Genomic DNA, 20,955 nt, shown 5'->3' with positions numbered 1-20,955 from the left:
AGCGGTACTTCTTATTTGTCTATGTTTGCACATATTTTAAATGTTACAATTTTTCGCCATAGTGCCCCTTTAAGGTTAGGCTTATGTGTCAATTTTTGGCTGACAGTAAGACTGTATTTAAGATGCCGGTTGATGAAGTGTTGATAAACTATCGTTATACACTTTGCGGCAGGCTGCATTATTTTGCCAGTGAAATTGATCCATTTATAAATGACAGACATGTCCTTGGGGGAAAGGAAGGAAGAGATCACTGTGATGTGCAGCAGAGAGTTTACTACTGCGAGCTGCCAGCTGCTGACAGACAGAAGGACTCTGAGAAGAGCGCTGAGGAACCGCTTTATCAAATAGCGATTTTATGCCAAGTACAGCTGTTTTGGGCTTTTCCACTTTTTTTTTGTTAAAGTGAACCCGAGGTGAGATTGATATGGAGGCTGCCATATTTATTTATTTTTAACCACGTAAGCCTATCTGGACGAATATGCTCGTTCAGATAGACTGTGCAGTTGCTGCCTCCTGAGCGCGCTCCTGCCGCCTGCCGTTAGCCCCCCGATCAATTAATAGGAATATAGTTCCCATTCATTGATCTAAGTCCGCCGCAGAAAAACCGACGACCTCTTATCAGAGGCTGCGGTATTTCTGAGTAAAAAAAGGTTTCCCCGTCCTCATTCTCGTTCCTGGAAGCGAGATCGTTCGCTTCCAGGACTTTTTGACTTTGGCCATCTTGTGGCCAAATTATAAAACTACACCCACATACATTTTTTAATAAATAAATACATTATGTTACATTTAAAATTAGCTGTTTACCTCCAAACCAAAAATTACCCGAATAAAATTTTTAATAAAAAAAAAAACTACAATTAAAAAAACAAACAACATAAATAGTTACCTAAGGGTCTGAACTTTTTAAATATGCATGTCGTGAGAGTATATTAATATCATTTTTTAAATTATAAGCTTGTAAATAGTGATGGATGCAAATTGAAAAAAAATGCACCTTTATTTCCAAATAAAATATCGGCGCCATAAATTGTGATAGGGACATAATTTAAACAGCGTAATAACCGGGACAAATGGGCAAATAAAATACATAAGTTTTAATTATGGTAGCATGTATTAATTTAAAACTATAATGGCTAAAAACTGAGAAATAATGATTTTTTTTCCATTTCTTTCTTAAACTTCCTGTTAAAATGGATTTAGAAATAAAATAATTCTTAGCAAAATGTACCACCCAAAGAAAGCCTAAATGGTGGCGGAAAAACAAGATATAGATCATTTCAGTGTGATAAGTAGTGAAAGTTATTGGTGAATGAATGGGAGGTGAAAGTTGCTCGGATGCCTAAAGTGAACACTGTGGGCTGAAGTGGTTAAATAATAACAGTTGCCTGGCTATGCTGCTGATGTATTTGGCTGCAGTACTGTCTGAATAATACCAGAAACAAGCATGCAGCTAATCCTGTAATTTTCCAGCTTAGGTCTCTCACATGGCTTTTTAGTTGACTACCAGACACTGTGCATATCACTGCTTACAACCAGTCGTCGAATTTCAATATCGCACACTGTTATACAAACAGACAAATAGAACTATTTATAAATGTTGTATATATATAATGAATTCTTTCCAACCTGTTAGCACAAAACTTTTGCCTGTTTTCACTTATTGATAAACATCACGAGTTTTGTCAAAAGAAAAATATTCACAAAAACTTAGCAACCTTGTTCTACTTCATGTCATACTGTGTTGTAGAATGAGGTGAACATTAGAATGTATGTTTTCCTGCAGTCAGTATAATTTGTCGCTGACTACGACTATTTCCCATTGCTAATTGCTGTGTTTTTGTTTACACTAGGCCTAATGCTTGTTTAAAAACGGCTCTAGTCATCGCTGTCACATGCCAGTGCGCATGCGCACACACTCGATGTGCGCAAAACAGCCGGCCCCCTGGAACGTCCTGCTCCTGTCCCAGGCTGTCCGTGCTGCGCACATGCGCAGTAGAAGAAACACACAGACACACAACACTGATGACGCAGGGACACCTGCGTTTTATTATAGGAGCTACCTAGAGATGTCAACACTATGCACAGAAGAGGGCTAATTCACAGCATTTTTAGACTTCTTTGCCATGAACACACTTCACCACAGTCAGCTTAAAGGGAACCTGATGCAAGAGCGATATGGAGGCTGCCATATTTATTTATTTTTAAACAATGCAAGTTGCCTAGCTGTCCCAATGATCCCATTTTCTAGCCCTTTTAGCCATAGACCATGGACAAGCATGCAGCTCAGATGTCTCTGACTCTAGTCAAGTTTGGCTGGATTAGCTGCATGCTTGTTTCAGGGTCATGACTCCACAACTACTGATGCAGATAATTAACAGGACAGCCAGGCAACTGGAATTGTTCAAAAGGAAATAAATATGGCAGCCTCTTCATCACTCTCACCTCAGGTTCAATATAAACAAATCAGATTAGCAGTTCTTTGTAAAAAAAAAAAAAAAAAAGTAATCTTAAATCGGTCCTTTGAATAAACAGGAAGTGGCTATTTAAGGTAATTATCGACTAATTACTATAGAGCAGTGTTTCTCAACATTCTATTGGTATGTACCCCTTTTAAACTCCCTACTCACCAAGTACCCCCTAGCATAGTAAACATTATCACAAGTACCCCTTAAATATATATTTAATCCTAGTACATGATAATTGGTTGTAAACCATTTCCAAACATTTATTATTGCTTTTAATTAGCTAAAACATTAATTTAGTGTTGTTTAAATAAGATTTATCATTTTCCAAATCTCTAAATTTGTTATTCTTGGTTAAGTATATCAAGCCTGGGTACCCCCAGCAGGGGCAAACCCAGGATTTATAAGGGGGGGATTCCTGAAAGGTCTCCCTCAGCCACGCACAATACAGTATAATAATATGGTAGGACATCATGCTGGGTACACATAGTGCAAATTCCCGTCTGACCTGACCGACCAACAAAGGGGTCGATTAGGAGCAGTTTGAATACAGATAATAATGAGGACAGCCGAAATCTGTAATGAAGGGGAAAGTGAAGCATTCACACAGTAGGGCACAGGGCTGTGCTCATATCTGGCTCTATTAAGTTCCCCAGACCCAGAGCTGTTCCATTCTCTGTACACACTGCTGCTATATACAATGTCAACCGTAGCCAGGTAAGAAAGGGGGCAGTGCTGTGAGCTGCAGGATGCCTGTAGATTTTCTGGTGTTTCAACTTGTCTGGCCCCAGACACTGCACCGGCCCTGGTCTGAGGGGAATTCTGGGCAGCTGTAATCCCCCCCCCCCCCCCCCCCGTTTGGCTATACCCAGGAACCATCAGGAGTACCCCCTGGGATACACGTACCACACGTTGAGAACCTAGGCTATAGAGCAGTGGTCCTCAAACTAAGGCCCGCGGGCCGAATGTGGCCCCCTAAGGCTTTCTTACCGGCCCCCCACACAGAAAATGTATTGCTTATAAATGCAGTCAGCTACATCTTTAAATATTGGTGGTCCACATATGGAATAGCAGTGCAGCACCCCCCATCCACATGGAAGCCAGAAAGCAGAAATTTTGCTGGTTTCCAATCAAATTTCACATCAGGTGACACTGCTGTCCAATTGGCTTGCAGATTGTCACCTGGGTATGCTTCACTGTCTGGTCCGCAAAGACTTCTACATCATTTTATGTTTACTCCGGCCCACCAGCGGTCTGAAGTATGTTGACCCGGCCCTCAACCCAAAATGTTTGGGGACCCCTGCTATAGAGCCTAGGTTCTCAACGTGTGGTATGCGTACCCCTGGGGGTACTTCTGATGGTTCCAGGGGGTACCCAGGCTTGACATACTTAACCAAGAATAACAAATTTAGAGTTTTAGAAAATGATAAATCTAACTTAAAGGGATACTGTAGGGGGGTCGGGGGAAAATGAGCTGAACTTACCTGGAGCTTCTAATAGTCTCCCGCAGACATCCTGTGCCCGCGCAGCCACTCACCGATCCTCCGGCCCCGCCTCCGGTTCACTTCTGGAATTTCAGACTTTAAAGTCTGAAAACCACTGTGCCTGCACGTCCGTGTCCTCACTCCCGCTGATGTCACCAGGAGTGTACTGCGCAGACACAGACCATACTGGGCCTGCGCTGTGCGCTCTTGATGACATCTCCCCTTTAAACAACACCAAATCAGTATTTTATCTAATTAAAAGCAATAGTAAATGCTTGGAAATTGTTTAGGACCAATTATCATGGGCTACCAGTAAATATATATTTGTCAAGGGGTACTTGTGATAATTTTGACTATGCTAAGGGGGTACTTAGTGAGCACAGGGTTTTAAAAGGGGTACATACCAATAAAATGTTGAGAAACACTGCTATAGAGCACCTGAATTATTTGGAGTTGTGTGTATTCAGCCCGCTGTCTGATTTTTTTCTTCTAGAGAAAGGTCTTCTTTGAAGTAAATGCTGGGAATACACGGCTCGATTTTGAGCCATTAAGATGGCTCGATAGATAATTTCCGACATGTCCGATCACCGACCGATCGCCTTGCCGCTCGATTCATCATTGAAGTGAATTGAAAAAAGATAAGAAAAATGAGCGGAAGATAAGAGAATTGAGCGGGCAAAACGAACGGGCGCAGAATCGACCCAGGTATTCACAGCATAAGTCTACCACTTCATTGAACAACATAATCAAATGTAGTCAGTTAAAGCACACCTGAAGTGAGAGGGACATGGGGGCTGCCATATTTATTTCCTTTTAAACAATGCAAGTTGCCTGGCTGGCCTGCTGGTCCACTGCCTCTAATATGTTTAGCCACAGACACTGAACAAGCATGCAGCTCAGACATTTGACTGAAGTTTCACCTGATTAGCCACATAGCGTAGTGGTTAGCATTCTTGCCTTGCAGCGCTGGGTCACCAGTCCAAATCCCAGCCGGGGTACTATCTGCACAGAGGTTGTATGTTCTCCCCGTGTCTGTGTGGGTTTCCTCTGGGCACTTCCAGTTTTCTCCCAGATCCCAAAAACATACAGATAAGTTAATTGGCTTCCCCCTTAACCACTTAACGACCAGCTAACGCCGATAGACGGCGCCTGGTCGTTTGTGGTTTTGCATGGAAACGGCCACTCGTTCGAGTGGCCTTTCCATGCCAGTTCACGGAGGGTGTCTCTGTGAACAGTGTGCGAGCCGCCGATCGCGGCTCGCACACGTAATGTAAACACGCGGGGAAGAAATCCCCGCTGTTTACATCAACACAGCGCTGCTACGCAGCAGCGCCGTGACGGAGATCGGCGATCCCCGGCCTCTGATTGGCCGGGGATCGCCGTCATTTGATAGGCTGAAGCCTGTCCTATCCGGCGCAGGACGGATATCCGTCCTGTGCCTCACACAGGGGAAGACAGAGAGAGGTAAGGGGAGGGAGCGCACAATATCGCTGCAGAGGGGGCTTTGAGGAGCCCCCCCCCCCCCGCAAATCACAGGCAGCCGGCTGCGATCAGACCCCCCCTGCAGGACATCCCCCTAGTGGGGAAAAAAGGGGGAAAGTCTGATCGCCCTGCGTGGTTCCCGATCTGTGCTGCGGGCTGGAGAGCCCACGCAGCACCGATCATTCAAAAAACCCCGTGGTCCCTAAAGTGAATGTTTACCGTTTTTAAAAAAAAAAGTCAGATACTCACCTAAGGAGAGGGAAGGCTCGGTCCTAATAAGCCTTCCCCCTCCTCTCCCGGTGCCCGGTCCCGCACAGGATCCCCGGTAGCAGCATTCGACCAGTTCGGTCAAATACTGCCACTTCCGCATGCCTTCGGGAGCTTTCGGGAGCACTCGGGCTCCTGATGACGCGGCCGCTCCATACTACGCATGCGCGAGCGTCCTCTATGACGCACTCGCACGTGCGTAGTATGGAGCGGCCAGTCTTCGAAAGCCCGAGTGCTCCCGAAGACCTCCGAAGTCCCTGCGGCGGCGGACGCGTACGGGGGAGCCAGCGCAGCACCGAGGGCACCGGGAGAGGAGAGGGAAGGCTCATTAGGACCGAGCCTTCCCTCTCCTTAGGTGAGTATCTGACTTTTTTATTTTTCTAGCGGTACCCATTGGCTTTAAGTGGTTAAAGTGTCTCTAGACTACAATACATATACTACACAATGCATACACAGACATATGGTTCTGCTCCAGCTCTGAAACATGCCTGAAGAAGAAACGTAAAGTTCCGTAAGCTTGCAAAGGAATCTTGTACAGTCAGTGTGCGTTTCCACTAACGCGAATACGCATGCGTTCTCCGCATGCAAATTCGCATAACCAATAGAAGTTAATGAGCCTGTGTCCACTTTCAGGAAAACGTTGCGTTTTCATGTGCAGGAAAAATCTGCACAGCAGAGCTATCCGAATTCGGACACCGCACACACCGCATGCGATTCGCATACAATGCATTTATTCGCATGGCGGTTTTGTATGCGAATTTTCATGCGAATTTTCATGCGAATTCGCATACGATTTCGCATGAAATCAATGAAAAAGCACACAGGCACTGGCATGGTTAAACTCGCACACAGCGTCATCCATGCGAAATCGTATGCGAATTCGCTGTAAAATTCGCATACAACCGCATGCGAATTCGTCCGCGGGGAATCCGCGGCGATTCCCCACCGCACTAGTGGAACCGTACCCTGAGTCATTAAAGGTATCACCTAAACAACTTTTGTTGTTATGTCTTCGAACCACCCGCAACTGGCTACATAGACACATGACTACTCTAATGTATGGATTCAATTGTGAGCTCTAAGGGCCAGTTAAGTGACAAGACAATATATTCTGTACAAAGCTGTGGAAGATATTGGCGCTATACAAATACTAAATAATAATGCTCATTTCAGGTGTGTGATTTAGACACTGCGGATTTATGAAAGATCAGCAGGGCTGCCAGGCAACTGGTATTGTTTAATAAGTAATACATATGGCAGCCTCCATATACCTTTCACTTCAGGTGTCCTTTAATCATGCAATTTCTCAAGGCAGTAGCTTCATACTGATAAAGGATCCCATATGCCAAGAATCTGGGCTTACAGGTAACTTGCATATATTTAGGAGACACTGAGCTTCTGGGGTCCGGGCAGCCAATACACAGCAGTGCACTCTGTACAGAGGAGGAGGATGATCATTGCATGGAAGCTGGATTGTAACCATAAAAATCAAATTTCAACCGCAACTGAGTGTATTAAGTGATAAAGATGCTAATCCTGCATTCAAAACTTTCAAAACTTTTTCTGCTGTTATGGTTTGGAGTTATCACATACTTAAGGAGCACTGGCTCTTTAGTAGCCAGTGCCAAACAGTTGCATGCTGGGGGTTCTTTTTATCTATAATATATTCCTCCTCTTCCATTTATTTCCCTGCCTAACTGCTTATCTGAAACATGATCCCCTACTCACTTGTGTTTACAAGCAAGGCTGAGGTGATTCAGCGATTGGAGGAGAAAAGAAACAAAAGTAAAGGGCAGAAATGACATCAGGATTTAGCCTAAACTGTGGACAAAAGACATGGCCCCCACCAGGAACAGAATTCTCCTTATTTACTATATAACATTCAGTGAAATCAAAACGTGGACAGTACAATACATGTTATGTAAGTAGATCAAGTATTTATCTACTTATATATGTGTTTTTTTCCTGGCATAGTATGGCTAATCCTACTGCTTTAAGAAATGATTTTCTCCCCCTAGGTCAATACTGGCTTCTCTTTGCAGATTAGCAGCACAGGAAGACAGTGACCACCGCTGTCAGCCTATATTTCAGCCCAGTGTTTGCAAACAATGCACGGCCGCTGCCACAGGAAATCTCCAAAGAGCCAAGATCAATAATGCAATCTATTTGTATGATTGATCAGAAGCCACTTGTAAATTACCTTTTGAAGCGAGCTTTCAGGAATAAAGGGAACCTGAAGTGTGAAGAGATTGGAAGGTGTCATTCTGATTTCCTTTTTTCTAATAAATGTTACTTTCCTGACTGCCGTGCTGATCCTCTGCCTCTGAAGCCTTCACTGACCCAGAATCAGTATGCAGATTACGTGTACTGACTCCATACTTCTTCCAGGCGTGACTCAGCCACCAGACAAAGGACCACCATGCCGGCCAGGCAACCCATTTTTGTAAAGCCCAATGACATGATTACCTTTTTTGGCCCCACCTGACACATGGCGAGTCCTCCAAACCCTACCAGAGCAGGATTATCCACCAGGCAACCTAAGCAAGTGCTTGGGGTGTCAAAGGGCCCACCTGCCAGCGTCTCTGACCACTCTCCACTTCAACTTACCAAAAGGACCACAACGGGGAACCAAATCTCTAACCTTGCCTTGGGCCCCAATAGATCTTATTCCATCTCTGCCTCCTGCTAGTTACTTGCTTACTTCCCTGTGGTTCCAGAATTGATACCACAAAGTGGCTTCCAGTTAGTACCCTGAACTCATCTAGAGGAGTCCTGACATGTTGTTACAGCAGCTCAGCCTCTTGTGGCTTCTTCTGCAACGGGGTAAGGTGCAAGCACTACTCCCCCCTCTGTCAGCTGCCTGTTGGAGTGAGAGCATTCCTGCTGCAGCCAGTACCTGCCTGCTTTCAGTTTAACCACTTCACCCCAAAGGGTTTTTTCCCCTAACGGACAAAAGCGATTTTCACCTTTCAGTGCTCATCCCTTTCATTTGCCAATAGCTTAATCACTACTAATCACAATGAAATGATCTATAGCTTGTTTTTTTCACCACCAATTGGGCTTTTTGGGGTTGATATTTGTTTTCAGTAATTACTTTATTCTCTATGCATTTTAAAGGGAAAAACAAGGAAAAAATAAAAAAATACACGATTTCTCCAATTTTATCCCCTATAGTTTTAATATAAACACTGCTACTGTACATAAAACCCACACATTATATCTGCCTATTTGTTTTGGTTATCACAAGGTTTTAATTATGTCCCTAGTACAAAGTATGGTGACAATATAGTATTTGGAAACAAAGGTGTATTTTTATCGATGGTGTTTTTTTTTTTGCACACACTAATCTCAAGTGCATGCACGTGGGAATGCACGCACACGCACAGAAGCACGCGCACATCGGTAGCAGCACTGTTTGACTTATAAAAACGTCCTGGGGCCATTAAGAGACTCTCAGGGCCCTTTTCCACCAGCCAGCGCTGGCTGAATCGCAAAAACGCAAACCGCTAGCGATTTTACAATCGCTACGGTTTGCTTTTTAACATAGGAATCGCGGTAGGTCATTTCCACTACCGCGATTCGTTTTTGTCAGGAACGCGAACGCGTGGCGGAGCGATATTTGCCACGATTTTGCTATGCAGTGCATAGCATAGCAAAATCGCGGCGGCGAACGTCGGGGAATCGCCGGTAATTGCGATTCAGCAATCGCTAGTGTTCAGCGTGAACGCTAGCGATTGCAAGTGGAAAAGGGCCCTAACAGGACGTTTTTATAAGTCAGCTTGTCATTAAGTGGTTAAATATAAACTGTAACCAAGAATTGAACTTTATCCCAATCAGTAGCTGATACCCCCTTTCCCATGAAAAATCTATTCCTTTTCTCAAACGTATCATCAGGAGGCGCTGTATGGCTGATATTGTGGTGAAACCCCTCCCACAGTGTGATGTCAGGACCATAGTACTGACATCACACTGTGGAAGCCTTGTTGCATTGTGGGAAATGACAGCTGTTTCCTAAAAAAACAAGCAGCAGCTACTTCCAGTGACATCGTCTGCCAGCAGTAAAAATGTCACCATGTGATAAATGTCAGAATGTAAATCAAGGAGAGGAAAGATTTTACAATGAGCAAACACTGACTAAATCGTTTAAACATAATTATTGTACAAATTAAGCGTTTTTTTATTACATTATTTTTACTGGAGTTCCTCTTTAATGGAGTGGCATTTCCAGGGGGTGAGATGACAAAAATGAGAGGCATAGCACAGCGGATTGTGGTGCAATGGCTCCTGGATGTGGTGAGTTACGGGAGGGGTGGGGCCAGCCCATCACAAAGCCAATCTGTCATTGTTTCCTGGGGAAGGCACGGCTCATGGCTGGAGGTCAGAGATGGATTGAGATGTAATTGGGCCCTAGGCAAGGTAGATTTGGGGAGCCCTTGTGGAAGAGAAGTGAAGAGAGGGCAGAGAAGGTGGCTGGTGGGCCCCTTGACACCCACTACGCCCCGAGGCAACTGCCTAGGTTGCCTGGTGGATGACCCTGCTCCGGTAGAGGTGGTATCAGCCAGGAGGAGCTTGACTTTTTTTGTCTATTCCTTTACGTTTATTTGCATTTGTTAGCTGCACATCTGTTTATACAGAGGAAAAATAAGCCCTCAAAGCAAAAACAGCAATGGCAGTCAGGTGTGCTAATGGGAAAAATCCCAATTTTAGAGACATGTAATGTAATAAAAAAAAAAGTGCTTCATTTTTACAATAATTCTGTATAAATGATTTAGTCAGTGTTTGCCCATTGTAAAATCTTTTAAATCCCTGATTTACATTCTGACATTTATTACATGGTGACATTTTTACTGCTGGCAGGTGATGTAGCTGCTGCTTGCGGTTTTGGCAGTTGGAAACAGCTGTAAACAGCTATTTCCCACAATGCAACACGGTTCACAGACAGGAAACTGCCAGGAGTACCACGGTCCTCAGAATTTCTTTGTGGGAGGGGTTTCACCACAATATCAGTCATACAGCGCCCCCTGATGGCCTGTTTGTGAAAAGGAATAGATTTCTCATATAAAAGGGCTATCAGCTACTGATTGCGTTTTAACTGAAATCTTTTTCACAATGCACTGCTATGGAAAAATTGAGTACTAACGCGTACCAACGCGTACTAACGCACACTAACGCATACCAACTGATTAAGTGTAAACGGGCCTAAGCAATTCAGCAGGAAGTGCAGTGCAGTGTTAACAAAGTTCAGTCCAGTCGGGATTGCAGAGCCACAGAAACTGCATCCCCAGCGCGGTCAGCGCAATAGCAAAGCCAGTAGCTACTCACAAGATCTGAATAGGCAGCGCTCCATAGAGCGACAGCTGCGTTTTTTCCCGGATCTACCCGCGCTTGCAGTCCATCAGCGTGGTCGCGGGGATCGAGGGGGAATCATGGTGTGTTCACAGTGATGGGCAGGACTGGCCTCCTGAGGCTCCTCCCACCAAAGTAAGTATTTTATGGTTACTGTTGTCTTTTTTGGATATCATCCACAATAAAATTGTCTTTTTTCAGCAAGTGAGGCCTTTGGTAACTCTTTTCCTTGTAGTTGTTCCTAGCTGCACATCTGTTGCCTCGAAACTGGCATGCAGGGTGCCTATTCTGGACTCCTGGTAAGACGAGGGCCGTCTGTGTATGAAAGCGGGTGTTTTTTCAGGGAAGAGGTAACCCTTCTCAAAAACTTGAGGATTTCCACAAAACTTTATTGCCAATTGTAAAATATCTGACAAAATTTCATGAAGCGGAATCAGTTTTGGTCATTACTGGGACTAAGGCCCCTTTTACACTTCAGTTGCTCCCAGTTATAACTGAAAGAAAACTGGTTTTCAAAGTAATGCCCATGTTTTCCTATGGCACCTTTCACACTTAAAGGGGCACCAAGGCGAAAAATTGTAAAATTAAAAATATGTAAAAAAATAAACAAATAAGAAGTATGTTTTTTTCCAGAGTAAAATGAGCCATAAATTACTTTTCTCCTATGTTGCCGTCACTTACAGTAGGTAATTCTGACACGAGCGATAGGTTTTAGACTAGTCCATCTCTTCATGGGGGATTCTCAGGGATTTATTTATTTTCAAAAGCACTTAGTGAATGGCAGTTGCTCCGTCCAACTGCCAAAAACCTGTGTAGCGAGCAGGGAGGCTGGCCAGAGTCATTGTTTAAATCCTTTTTAGGGAATATCTTTATAAAGAATAAAAGCCTTGCTGAGAATCCCCCATGAAGAGATGAACTAGGCCAAAACCTGTCACTTCTGTCAGATTTCTACTACCTACTGTAAGTGACGGCAACATAGGAGAAAAGTAATTTATGTCTCATTTTACTCTGGAAAAACGTACTTCTTATTTGTCTATGTTTGCACATATTTAACATTTTAAAATTTTTCGCCATAGTGCCCCTTTAATGCGTTTTTAACTGAAATCTATTTCACAATGCACTGCTATGGAAAACCGCGTACCAACGTACACCAACTGAGTAAGTGTAAATGGGCCCTGACAGATGAGGATTTTACCATGTCTGAGGCAATCTGCAGCCCCCCATTTTCTCTGCAGTCACACTGGGCTCTATTCACAAAGGGCAGGTCGGTAAAATAATTGTCTTCGGTAAAATACCTCAACCGGTATTTTACACTTTTTTTTTTCCAAATTCAATAAAGTTTTCCCTCATGAGGCAGAAGCTCTGTAATTTACCTAACAAACATACCTCAATTCACTAAGCCCTGCTGGGTAAAGGTGGCCAATAACGGTCCAATTTCTGAGAGATCAGAAATTCTGATCGGATTGGTTGGAAATAATCTCCATTGATGGGCACAATTGATTATGAACGATTATAAAAATAGTCGTCCGATTGGATTTTTGTCAAACCAAAATTTGGATTTTCTTGATTGGTTGTGATAGATAGGAAGCAAAGATTGGTTCGTTGATGGTGTAGTGAACAATTTTTCTTCCGATCAGAATTTGGGATCGCTCAAACGATTTTTTGCTAGAAATTGGACCATTAGTGGCCACCTTAAAGAGAGTCTGAAGCGAGAATAGATCTCGCTTCAGACCTCATAGCTAGCAGGGGCATGTGTGCCCCTGCTAAAATGCCGCTATAGCGCGGCTTAACGGGGGTCCCTGTCCCCCCAAACCCCCTCCGTGCAGCGGGGGAGCGCTTCCTGGTTGGGGCAGGGCTAACCGCCGCAGCCCTGCCCCATGCGCGTCTGTCAGGCGCGTATCTCCGCCTCTCCCCCGCCCCTCTCAGTCTTCCTTCACTGAGAGGGGCGGGGGAGAGGCGGCGATGCGCGTCTGATAGACGCGCTGGGAGGCAGGGCTGCAGCCGTTAGCCCTGCCTCCAGGAAGGATATCTCCAGCGACCATTTTCCGACCAACATTTGCGGGGGGTGGGTTGGGGGTAAAGGGACCCCCGTTAAGCCGCGGGATAGCGGCGTTTTAGCAGGGGCACACGTGCCCCTGCTATATATAAGACCTGAAGCGAGATTTAGTCTCGCTTCAGTGTCTCTTTAAGTGCAACTTACCAGCATGTAGCAGGTCAGCGGGCAGGCGGGGGGAGCTGTGTGTAAGACTCGGAGGTTTTCCCTATAGTGCAACCCTGTTATCCCTTTAGATGTGCTGCAGCCACCAGGGGGAGCTCTTCTGTATGCTAGTATACAAAAAAAGCACATCTAAAGGGATGCTGGGATGCCTTTTGAAAAAATGTCCTCCTCTGCTTTTCTACACTGAAAGTCCCACCCAATTACCCTTCACTTCAAATCAGCGTGAGCAGCAGGGCTGTGCGGCTCTCCCTATTGGCTGCCAGGTTCTCCCCAAAGGCCTTCTGTCAAATCTACCGCACAGACAGGGGCGTAGCAATAGGGGTTGCAGAGGTAGCGACTGCATCGGAGCCCTTGGGCCAGAGGGGCCCCAAAGGCCCTCCCTCAACCACAGTATTAGCTTCCTATTGGTTCTGTGCTCATAATAATCCCTTCTATAGATACTTTGAATAGTGCAAACTGTTCCCCATCCCCTTCTTGCTCCTCTGACACTGTAGTTGCCATTGGCAGGGATTGCTATGTATAGAGTGCTTGGGGGTAATCAGTAACAAGCTGCTCCCCCTCCCCTTCTTGCACCTCTGACACTGTAGTTGCCATTGGCAGGGATTGCTATGTATATAGTGCTTGGGGGTAATCAGTAACAAGCTGGTCCCCATCCCCTTCTTGCACCTCTGACACTGTAGTTGCCATTGGCAGGGATTGCTATGTATAGAGTGCTTGGGGGTAATCAGTAACAAGCTGCTCCCCATCCCCTTCTTGTACCTCTGACACTGTAGTTGCCATTGGCAGGGATTGCTATGTATAGAGTGCTTGGGGGTAATCAGTAACAAGCTGCTCCCCATCCCCTTCTTGCTCCTCTGACACTGTATTTGCCATTGGCAGGGATTGCTATGTATAGAGTGCTTGGGGGGTAATCAGTAACAAGCTGCTCCCCATCCCCTTCCTGCACCTCTGACACTGTAGTTGCCATTGGCAGGGATTGCTATGTATAGAGTGCTTGGGGGTAATTAGTAACAAGCTGTTCCCCACCCCCTTCTTGCACCTCGGACACTGTAGTTGCCATTGGCAGGGATTGCTATGTATAGAGTGCTTGGGGGTAATCAGTAACAAGCTGTTCCCCATCCCCTTCTTGTACCTCTGACACTGTAGTTACCATTGGCAGGGATTGCTATGTATAGAGTGCTTGGGGGTAATCAGTAACAAGCTACTCCCCATCCCCTTCTTGCACCTCTGACACTGTAGTTGCCATTGGCAGGGATTGCTATGTATAGAGTGCTTGGGGGTAATCAGTAACAAGCTGCTCCCCATCCCCTTCTTGCACCTCGGACACTGTAGTTGCCATTGGCAGGGATTGCTATGTATAGAGTGCTTGGGGGTAATCAGTAACAAGCTGCTCCCCATCCCCTTCTTTTACCTCTGACGCTGTAGTTGCCATTGGCAGGGATTGCTATGTATATAGTGCTTGGGGGTAATCAGTAACAAGCTGCTCCCCTCCCCTTCTTGCACCTCTGACACTGTAGTTGCCATTGGCAGGGATTGCTATGTATAGAGTGCTTGGGGGTAATCAGTAACAAGCTGCTCCCCATCCCCTTCTTGCACCTCTGACACTGTAGTTGCCATTGGCAGGGATTGCTATGTATAGAGTGCTTGGGGGTAATCAGTAACAAGCTGCTCCACATCCCCTTCTTGCTCCTCTGACACTGTAGTTGCCATTGGCAGGGATTGCTATGTATAGAGTGCTTGGGGGTAATCAGTAACAAGCTGCTCCCCATCCCCTTCTTTTACCTCTGACGCTGTAGTTGCCATTGGCAGGGATTGCTATGTATATAGTGCTTGGGGGTAATCAGTAACAAGCTGGTCCCCATCCCCTTCTTGCACCTCTGACACTGTAGTTGCCATTGGCAGGGATTGCTATGTATAGAGTGCTTGGGGGTAATCAGTAACAAGCTGCTCCCCATCCCCTTCTTGCACCTCTGACACTGTAGTTGCCATTGGCAGGGATTGCTATGTATAGAGTGCTTGGGGGTAATCAGTAACAAGCTGCTCCCCATCCCCTTCTTTTACCTCTGACGCTGTAGTTGCCATTGGCAGGGATTGCTATGTATATAGTGCTTGGGGGTAATCAGTAACAAGCTGCTCCCCATCCCCTTCTTGCACCTCTGACACTGCAGTTGCCATTGGCAGGGATTGCTATGTATAGAGTGCTTGGGGGTAATCAGTAACAAGCTGGTCCCCATCCCCTTCTTGCACCTCTGACACTGTAGTTGCCATTGGCAGGGATTGCTATGTATAGAGTGCTTGGGGGTAATCAGTAACAAGCTGGTTCCCATCCCCTTCTTGCACCTCTGACACTGTAGTTGCCATTGGCAGGGATTGCTATGTATAGAGTGCTTGGGGGTAATCAGTAACAAGCTACTCCCCATCCCCTTCTTGCACCTCTGACACTGTAGTTGCCATTGGCAGGGATTGCTATGTATAGAGTGCTTGGGGGTAATCAGTAACAAGCTGCTCCCCATCCCCTTCTTGCACCTCGGACACTGTAGTTGCCATTGGCAGGGATTGCTATGTATAGAGTGCTTGGGGGTAATCAGTAACAAGCTGCTCCCCATCCCCTTCTTTTACCTCTGACGCTGTAGTTGCCATTGGCAGGGATTGCTATGTATATAGTGCTTGGGGGTAATCAGTAACAAGCTGCTCCCCTCCCCTTCTTGCACCTCTGACACTGTAGTTGCCATTGGCAGGGATTGCTATGTATAGAGTGCTTGGGGGTAATCAGTAACAAGCTGCTCCCCATCCCCTTCTTGCACCTCTGACACTGTAGTTGCCATTGGCAGGGATTGCTATGTATAGAGTGCTTGGGGGTAATCAGTAACAAGCTGCTCCCCATCCCCTTCTTTTACCTCTGACGCTGTAGTTGCCATTGGCAGGGATTGCTATGTATATAGTGCTTGGGGGTAATCAGTAACAAGCTGGTCCCCATCCCCTTCTTGCACCTCTGACACTGTAGTTGCCATTGGCAGGGATTGCTATGTATAGAGTGCTTGGGGGTAATCAGTAACAAGCTGATCCCCATCCCCTTCTTGCACCTCTGACACTGTAGTTGCCATTGGCAGGGATTGCTATGTATAGAGTGCTTGGGGGTAATCAGTAACAAGCTGCTCCCCATCCCCTTCTTTTACCTCTGACGCTGTAGTTGCCATTGGCAGGGATTGCTATGTATATAGTGCTTGGGGGTAATCAGTAACAAGCTGCTCCCCATCCCCTTCTTGCACCTCTGACACTGCAGTTGCCATTGGCAGGGATTGCTATGTATAGAGTGCTTGGGGGTAATCAGTAACAAGCTGGTCCCCATCCCCTTCTTGCACCTCTGACACTGTAGTTGCCATTGGCAGGGATTGCTATGTATAGAGTGCTTGGGGGTAATCAGTAACAAGCTGGTTCCCATCCCCTTCTTGCACCTCTGACACTGTAGTTGCCATTGGCAGGGATTACTATGTATAGAGTGCTTGGGGGTAATCAGTAACAAGCTGCTCCCCACCCCCTTCTTGCACCTCTGACACTGTAGTTGCCATTGGCAGGGATTGCTATGTATAGAGTGCTTGGGGGTAATCAGTAACAAGCTGTTCCCCATCCCCTTCTTGTACCTCTGACACTGTAGTTGCCATTGGCAGGGATTGCTATGTATAGAGTGCTTGGGGGTAATCAGTAACAAGCTGTTCCCCATCCCCTTCTTGCACCTCTGACACTGCAGTTGCCATTGGCAGGGATTGCTATGTATAGAGTGCTTGGGGGTAATCAGTAACATGCTGCTCCCCATCCCCTTCCTGCACCTCTGACACTGTAGTTGCCATTGGCAGGGTTGCTATGTATAGAGTGCTTGGGGGTAATCAGTAACAAGCTGCTCCCCATCCCCTTCTTGTACCTCTGACACTGTAGTTGCCATTGGCAGGGATTGCTATGTATATAGTGCTTGGGGGTAATCAGTAACAAGCTGTTCCCCATCCCCTTCTTGCTCCTCTGACACTGTAGTTGCCATTGGCAGGGATTGCTATGTATAGAGTGCTTGGGGGTAATCAGTAACAAGCTGTTCCCCGTCCCCTTCTTGCACCTCTGACACTGTAGTTGCCATTGGCAGGGATTGCTATGTATAGAGTGCTTGGGGGTAATCAGTAACAAGCTGTTCCCCATCCCCTTCTTGCACCTCTGACACTGCAGTTGCCATTGGCAGGGATTGCTATGTATAGAGTGCTTGGGGGTAATCAGTAACAAGCTGTTCCCCATCCCCTTCTTGCACCTCTGACACTGTAGTTGCCATTGGCAGGGATTGCTATGTATAGAGTGCTTGGGGGGTAATCAGTAACAAGCTGCTCCCCATCCTCTTCTTGCACCTCTGACACTGTAGCTGCCATTGGCAGGGATTGCTATGTATAGAGTGCTTGGGGGGTAATCAGTAACAAGCTGTTCCCCATCCCCTTCTTGCACCTCTGACACTGTAGTTGCCATTGGCAGGGATTGCTATGTATAGAGTGCTTGGGGGTAATCAGTAACAAGCTGTTCCCCATCCCCTTCTTGCACCTCTGACACTGCAGTTGCCATTGGCAGGGATTGCTATGTATAGAGTGCTTGGGGGTAATCAGTAACAAGCTGCTCCCCATCCCCTTCTTGCACCTCGGACACTGTAGTTGCCATTGGCAGGGATTGCTATGTATAGAGTGCTTGGGGGTAATCAGTAACAAGCTGCTCCCCATCCCCTTCTTTTACCTCTGACGCTGTAGTTGCCATTGGCAGGGATTGCTATGTATATAGTGCTTGGGGGTAATCAGTAACAAGCTGGTCCCCATCCCCTTCTTGCACCTCTGACACTGTAGTTGCCATTGGCAGGGATTGCTATGTATAGAGTGCTTGGGGGTAATCAGTAACAAGCTGCTCCCCATCCCCTTCTTGCACCTCTGACACTGTAGTTGCCATTGGCAGGGATTGCTATGTATAGAGTGCTTGGGAGTAATCAGTAACAAGCTGCTCCCCATCCCCTTCTTTTACCTCTGACGCTGTAGTTGCCATTGGCAGGGATTGCTATGTATATAGTGCTTGGGGGTAATCAGTAACAAGCTGCTCCCCATCCCCTTCTTGCACCTCTGACACTGCAGTTGCCATTGGCATGGATTGCTATGTATAGAGTGCTTGGGGGTAATCAGTAACAAGCTGGTCCCCATCCCCTTCTTGCACCTCTGACACTGTAGTTGCCATTGGCAGGGATTGCTATGTATAGAGTGCTTGGGGGTAATCAGTAACAAGCTGGTTCCCATCCCCTTCTTGCACCTCTGACACTGTAGTTGCCATTGGCAGGGATTACTATGTATAGAGTGCTTGGGGGTAATCAGTAACAAGCTGCTCCCCACCCCCTTCTTGCACCTCTGACACTGTAGTTGCCATTGGCAGGGATTGCTATGTATAGAGTGCTTGGGGGTAATCAGTAACAAGCTGTTCCCCATCCCCTTCTTGTACCTCTGACACTGTAGTTGCCATTGGCAGGGATTGCTATGTATAGAGTGCTTGGGGGTAATCAGTAACAAGCTGTTCCCCATCCCCTTCTTGCACCTCTGACACTGCAGTTGCCATTGGCAGGGATTGCTATGTATAGAGTGCTTGGGGGTAATCAGTAACATGCTGCTCCCCATCCCCTTCCTGCACCTCTGACACTGTAGTTGCCATTGGCAGGGTTGCTATGTATAGAGTGCTTGGGGGTAATCAGTAACAAGCTGCTCCCCATCCCCTTCTTGTACCTCTGACACTGTAGTTGCCATTGGCAGGGATTGCTATGTATATAGTGCTTGGGGGTAATCAGTAACAAGCTGTTCCCCATCCCCTTCTTGCTCCTCTGACACTGTAGTTGCCATTGGCAGGGATTGCTATGTATAGAGTGCTTGGGGGTAATCAGTAACAAGCTGTTCCCCGTCCCCTTCTTGCACCTCTGACACTGTAGTTGCCATTGGCAGGGATTGCTATGTATAGAGTGCTTGGGGGTAATCAGTAACAAGCTGTTCCCCATCCCCTTCTTGCACCTCTGACACTGCAGTTGCCATTGGCAGGGATTGCTATGTATAGAGTGCTTGGGGGTAATCAGTAACAAGCTGTTCCCCATCCCCTTCTTGCACCTCTGACACTGTAGTTGCCATTGGCAGGGATTGCTATGTATAGAGTGCTTGGGGGGTAATCAGTAACAAGCTGCTCCCCATCCTCTTCTTGCACCTCTGACACTGTAGCTGCCATTGGCAGGGATTGCTATGTATAGAGTGCTTGGGGGGTAATCAGTAACAAGCTGTTCCCCATCCCCTTCTTGCACCTCTGACACTGTAGTTGCCATTGGCAGGGATTGCTATGTATAGAATGCTTGGGGGTAATCAGTAACAAGCTGCTCCCCATCCCCTTCTTGCACCTCTGACACTGTAGTTGCCATTGGCAGGGATTGCTATGTATAGAGTGCTTGGGGGTAATCAGTAACAAGCTGTTCCCCATCCCCTTCTTGCTCCTCTGACACTGTAGCTGCCATTGGCAGGGATTGCTATGTATAGAGTGCTTGGGGGTAATCAGTAACAATCTGCTCCCCATCCCCTTCTTGCACCTCTGACACTGTAGTTGCCATTGGCAGGGATTGCTATGTATAGAGTGCTTGGGGGTAATCAGTAACAAGCTGCTCCCCATCCCCTTCTTGCACCTCTGACACTGTAGTTGCCATTGGCAGGGATTGCTATGTATAGAGTACTTGGGGGTAATCAGTAACACGCTGCTCCCCATCCCCTTCTTGCACCTCTGACACTGTAGTTGCCATTGGCAGGGATTGCTATGTATAGAGTGCTTGGGGGTAATCAGTAACAAGCTGCTCCCCATCCCCTCCTTGCACCTCTGACGCTGTAGTTGCCATTGGCAGGGATTGCTATGTATATAGTGCTTGGGGGTAATCAGTAACAAGCTGCTCCCCATCCCCTTCTTGCACCTCTGACACTGTAGTTGCCATTGGCAGGGATTGCTATGTATAGAGTGCTTGGGGGTAATCAGTAACAAGCTGTTCCCCATCCCCTCCTTGCACCTCTGACGCTGTAGTTGCCATTGGCAGGGATTGCTATGTATATAGTGCTTGGGGGTAATCAGTAACAAGCTGTTCCCCATCCCCTCCTTGCACCTCTGACGCTGTAGTTGCCATTGGCAGGTTTTAGTGCGCCGTATCAATGGTTATGTATAGAGTGCTTGGGGGGCTCCCCTGTAAAACTTGCATCAGGGCCCACAGCTCCTTAGCTACGCCACTGCGCACAGAGACAGCATGGGGAGAGCGAGTTATCAGCTGCTGTGAGCTGGAGAAACATACCCAACACTTTTGTCCGGTAAACTTCATGCGAAAATCTTTGTGAATTGCAGTTTTTTGGACATTTCTTGAGGCAATTACCGCACAAGTTGGTAATTTACCTCACTAGTTAGTCGGGAACTGTGATTTTCTGTGCGGTGATGGGTTTAGTGAATTGCAATTTGGGAAGGTGCTTGGTAAAATCAGCTGTTTTCAGCATTACCAAATGCGTTAATGCTTTGTGAATAGAGCTCACTATACTGTAACTCTCACTTACTAGTTAGGGTTGAAAAACTCTGCGTGGCTGAGAAAACCAATTCTGAGAGCCAGGGATAGATACAAGTTCAATAGTTCAAGATG

The 20,955-nt window shown here is 46.4% G+C and overlaps 1 protein-coding gene across 3 annotated transcripts in view; it reads right to left on the bottom strand.

The window, feature by feature from the left end:
• Positions 1–20,955, bottom strand: part of HDAC5 (histone deacetylase 5) — a 229,431-nt gene that overhangs the window by 186,810 nt on the left and 21,666 nt on the right. Inside the window, exon 1 of one of the 3 annotated variants that reach the window (XM_068263349.1) lies at positions 8,303–8,346. The exons of the other annotated variants lie outside the window; for them this stretch is intronic. The gene's annotated coding sequence lies outside the window, so the exon portion shown is untranslated. Of the gene's footprint in view, positions 1–8,302; positions 8,347–20,955 lie in introns of those variants that run through there. 3 annotated transcript variants of the gene reach the window in all.

This window comes from Hyperolius riggenbachi, chromosome 12 (genome assembly GCF_040937935.1).
Source record: "Hyperolius riggenbachi isolate aHypRig1 chromosome 12, aHypRig1.pri, whole genome shotgun sequence".
NCBI classification, from domain to species: domain Eukaryota; kingdom Metazoa; phylum Chordata; class Amphibia; order Anura; family Hyperoliidae; genus Hyperolius; species Hyperolius riggenbachi.
This window is presented reverse-complemented; position numbering and strand designations above follow the sequence as displayed.